The 5,507-nt window shown below is 35.5% G+C and overlaps 1 pseudogene; it reads right to left on the bottom strand.

Moving 5' to 3' along the window:
- Nucleotides 1-809: 809 nt before the first annotated feature.
- Nucleotides 810-5,289, bottom strand: LOC114746972 (G-type lectin S-receptor-like serine/threonine-protein kinase At1g11410; annotated as a pseudogene).
- Between the last annotated feature and the right edge of the window lie 218 nt (nt 5,290-5,507).

The raw sequence follows: 5,507 nt of genomic DNA on the forward strand, positions 1-5,507 counted from the left end.
TAAGTGAACATGCAAAGCCTAGTGGTTAATTGGGTTTGAGAGGACTTAACTCCTCTAAAGTTCACGAAGTTTGAGCAAATATGAGCCATTGATAAAATGAAGTTACATGATCATGCCATGTAATAAATGTGGTCATGCTTTGCTTTAATGAGTCCAACGCTGTAAATTGTGGTGCCAAAGGCTTCCAATATTCCCTCCAATTTATGTGCTGCATTATATGTTGTTCTCTAAAGTTGAGAGACTAGCAGCAAACACTGCTTTAGCAAAATCTTCAACACAGAAAATGAGTCAGCCGGATCAAAACCTTCTAGCTGATGTTAGGATGGTTAAGATCAATTCCATAACAAGAGAGTAGTATCGCATTCACACATTAGGACTCAAATTTCCTTATCACCCATTAGCACGCAACCTACTAGTGATGCCCATTTTCTTATCACCCGCTAGGACTCAAAGTTCAATTCCTTAGAATATACTCTTTTTGATACTATATGTAGGAGCTAGTTAGGATATTTACTTAAAATATACAGAACACTTCTTAGTCGCCACCATCGGCGTCACTGGCAAACTCGAGAACCTACTGATTGCTGCCCATGACGGGATAGTCGGAGATAAAGGACGCATATTGACATTCTAATATGGTTTCCTTTTTTGGGAATCAGAAGTGTTGTGGCTAATATGTAAACATTTGTAAACTACACATGTTGATACAAAATTAAGGATAATAAGTATAGCAAGACCTAGGATCATAAAATGCTTCCCTGTCATATGCCATGTTTATCTAGCACTGATTGTCGTACCAGTAATTTCGTTCACAGAAGGATCTTTAGATGTTGAAGATTCTGAAAGCTCTGCATTAGAATTGAATAGGAATGCAGGTCTTCGAGGTGAGGGGAGGGACACTTCATTGCCAAGCATGTAGATTACTTCTGACATGGAAGGCCTATAGGAGGCATTTTCTTGCGCACACAACAGCCCAATATGTATACATCTTCGGGCTAGGTCAATTGGATATGCTTCACCAAGTATTGGATCCACTATGTCCAAGGATTTTTCTTCTCTCCACATCTCCCACACCTACCAAAAAAATTGCAATATCATTTCATTATTTGGGGAAAAAAAATACCCATCAAAATTTTGAAGCCAATATTTCTAGGGCTTTCAAATTAAATGAGAGGAAATGAAACGGATCAATGATTATTTGAATTTCATCCTCTTTTATCTTTAGTCTTACATATCCAATTAAATTTACAGATGATTTTTCTTTATCGTGATCTGTATTTCTTTTTCCACAAATAATCTCTATCAACAGAATCCCAAAGCTGAAAACATCAGACTTTGTTGAATATTGTCCTTCCATTGCATATTCTGGAGACATATAGCCACTGCAATAAGAAACATAGTTATAACATGAGATTGTTATTGGACTGAGTTGGTGATTTTATTAAAAGTATGCGTAAGACTTTTGTTCTTACTATGTCCCAACAATTCGTTTTGTATTTGCTTGGATTTGATCCTCTCCAAATATTTTAGCCATTCCAAAATCTGAAATTTTGGGATTCATTGCGAGGTCTAAAAGGACATTGCTAGCTTTAAGATCTCTATGGATTATTTTCAACCTTGAATCTTGATGAAGATAGAGAATGCCTCGAGCAATTCCAATGATGATGTGAAAACGTGTATCCCAATCTAGTGATGATCTTCTATCCCTATCTGCAATGAACCTTAATAGCTTGTTAACGTTGAAAACGTTGGAAACCTTATCTTGATATATCAAACACATACAAGTTAAATAGGGAAAATTTCATTTTATAGGACCAAATGAGAGACATATTTTGTATTATGGGTCAAATGGAAAATCCTTAAAAAGTGAGCAAAAATTACAAAATCAGCAAGAAGACAAGCAAAATAATCAACATTGCAGCAAATTCTTTTCTTTCTAGTTCTGTTCCTTGTTTTCATCCTTGATACATGCCGAACACAAATGCTTTGAGCCGTTTCGAAGTATGACCTTAGTTTTTTTTTCCCAAAAAAAAAAATTCTTTATTGACAATGTTTATGATATGTGAAAAATCATGGCTAGACACCAAATATAATGAAATGACAAACTAATAAAGTAATATGCATGTTGCCTCTTCTCTAATTTATTGAGGTATGTTCATGAAAGTGTAATATCTGAAAGCAATACTAGTCTAAAGAAAAGAGAAGGAGAAGAACACGCACCAAAGAGAAAGAAGTCCAAGCTTTTGTTGGGTAGGTATTCATATATCAGCATCCTTTCTTTCTTATGAATGCAATAACCAAGCAACTTTACAAGATTCCTGTGTTGTAATCTTCCAATCACTTTAATTTCATTCTTGAACTCTTGAGTTCCTTGTCTAGAACTTTGAGACAATCTTTTCACTGCTATCTCTTGTCCATTAAATAATGAGCCCTGAAAATTAAAAGGTAATCACAATCCAGATAAGCAATTAATCATTAAAGAAATCTTCCAATAAATGAGCAGCAAGGCGAATTGGAAATGACAAGATGCGATGCAAAAACCGAGAACAGGTCATGACATATTAACAACTCAATAAATTTTTTGGTGATTAGATTGTGTGTACAAGAGTGCACAGGAATATTTTCATTTTAAAATATTTAACTTACCTTGTATACAGAACCAAATCCACCTTGCCCCAATCGGTTCTCATTGGAGAATTTATTTGTTGCAACCATTATGGTTTTAATGCTGAAACATGGTAAGCTTGGTTGTGCTCTATTTTCATCATGGTACTGCTCTTCTGTTGGAGAGTCTACTTTCATTTGTTCTTCAGTTATTTCACCACCTAAACATGGCAAAAAGGAGAGGTTGGAATAACACTAAGAAAATTTGAATAATATTAACAGCAGAAACAAAAGATACCCAAAAACCAATGCCTTCGATATCAGCTAAAAAAAAAAAATTAGCCACAGGAGGGAAAAAAAAACCATTTGCTTATCCGACGTCAGCATACATTCATACATCCATGTATCTTAATTAGTTTCGTGGGGTCAAAGGAAAAAGGGATGAGTTGCAAAAGATTAAATTAATGATAGGTAGATCCAAAAAAAGAAGAAGAAGAAAGAAATCTAAAAAATGAGTTACAAGTATCGATTCAAAACCATTGCAGAAAGGAACCCAGTTGCAAATATATAGAGTTATATTTGAAAATTAAACGCTTTATTTACAATTTAAACTCATGAATTTACATTTTGAATCAATATTTACCGGAAAAAAATTATCAGAAGTAATTGTCAATAATTTGCTCTTTTTTTGGATCCATCAGGCCAATATGTTATGGGTTTGTAATGACAAGTTTCATGGTAGGAAATAACAACTACTTACTTGTCATTAAGATTTATTGGTAATTATTTTTTTTTTCAGCTTTATTGTAATTCTCTTATATATTATTTGTTCTCTAGCCATTTTCCCTTTCATCATTTCTCTAAATTCACTGGAGATAATTATTTTATTGAAACATAACTTGTCCCAGAGAAAGTATATAAATGAAGAGTGAATTAAAGTATATAAATAAAGAGCAAATTACAATGAAGTCTTAAAGGAGAAAAATAATTACAAAAAAGTCTGAGTAACCGGCTAAGTAGCCTATAATGACAAATTTTAAAACAAAAAATGATCATATTTAGAATTTGTTTTGTAATTTTTTTTTTTTTGAGAAGTCGTTGTAATTCTTCCATAAATGAAAGAAGTAGTCACCTCTTATTTTCCTTATCCGAAAGCAATAAGCACACACGGCAATTAGAAGAACAATCACAGCGAAAGTAGCTACTGGAATTCCCACCATCCCAGACTTTGGAAGCGTTCCTTTTGATTTCTTGGCATAATTTGCTGAGAAAATTAAATGGAAACAAAGTGGTCTTTAAGACAAAGGAAAAAGAAATTAAAACCGGTAAAAGAAATATAAACACAAACATATGCATACCAAGTTCAACAGCATCAACACGAACATATAAATTATGGCCTTCTTCACTTAATACCATGGTGTCCAGCAAATCTCCATGCCAAGTCAAGCACCCACTTCCTCCATTTCTCACATCTGAAGCCGCATAGCCATTACAAGAACAATTTCTCAAGCACTCTTGTTCACAATCCTCCATTCTCAAACCTTTCTGAAAATTGGCTATGGAAGTATCTGGAATCTTCACACCGTCTACTTTAATGAAGCCTTCTCCATTATTCCCACACAAAGATGGTCCTTTCTTCCTCACACAACCAGCTGATTCATCGTTCATGTACCACTCATTAGGGCTACTAGGTTCAAACCCCGGTAGGCAAAAACACTTGTTGTAATCATAGTTGGAACAATCACACTTGCTATTGGCTCCACAAGTTCCATAGGTTTCACAGTTGGTTTCTGGGTATGACCCATATGGCTTCCAATCATTTATGTCATGATCCCATTTATGTGTTTGCATGTATCCCGTCGGAACAACTGAGATCCGGAAGATGGCGGTGGGATCGACGGCGTGATATGTGAATCCGGCGGAATTATCATCGTCTGTGATAATGAAATTGATAGCATATGACATTTCTCTTCTCATAGATGGCACACCCACAAATATTTCGCCATTGAAGAACCCACCTCGCCACAATGGAACTTTTTTATTGCATAGAAAAACTTGATCTTTCCCAGATGTGTTGAACCTCAGTGAGATACTTCCTGTTCCTGGATCATCTTCTGTCTTCCATGACTGCAACAACCAGTTCTGACCAGTTCTTTTGTTGAAGCCCAGTTTGGCATAAGGAAGAAGGGTGTCAGTGAGATGATCAAAGCTTTGCCACAACACATTTTTGGAGTCATTATTTTGAATCAGAACGAGATTCCCTAAATCAGTGAGCTGAGCCATAACTGTATTACTTGGAACAGGGACAGAAACATTCGAGGACCAAATGGGCAAGTTGGTAGAGTTCTGGCGGAGGACGAGATTTCCATTATTTGGGTTGAGGAAGAGAACTCCAGAAGAGTCATTTATGGGATTATCTCTATTGGCAACCCAAACAACAGTTTGCTTTGGCAAGTTATAGTACCAGATTCCAACAAAGCGAAAGGCAGATTTGCCTGGAGAGAAGAAGCCAAGAGCAAATTTTCTTCCTTCAGAAACAACAAGCTCTCCATTATCGTTAATGGGTTTGCCAATGGTTATGGCGTCAGAAGAAAAAGCTGCACAAAACAAGAAGCAGTAATTGAAGAATAATATTTTGTATATGAAAATCAGCCTCATAGCTATCCTCGTTCTCAGAACTTCCATTACTAATGGTATACAAATTGTAGCTGATGATACTCCTTGTACAAAAGGTGAGGAGTAGCTTTCTTACTTTTCTCCTGCATTACGTGATTTTTAGATCTATGTAATTGAAAAAATGGAAGGTAAAACTTATCAATACAGAAAGGTCAATCACTATTTATTTTTTTAGTAAGAGAAGGTTTAGGGGAGTTGGTTTCATGTGCTGACTAGGGTTAGGGCAT

The sequence above is a fragment of the Neltuma alba genome, unplaced genomic scaffold, assembly GCF_004799145.2.
Source record: "Neltuma alba isolate B1F8T4 unplaced genomic scaffold, ASM479914v2 tig00000857_pilon, whole genome shotgun sequence".
Classification (NCBI taxonomy): Eukaryota; Viridiplantae; Streptophyta; class Magnoliopsida; order Fabales; family Fabaceae; genus Neltuma; species Neltuma alba.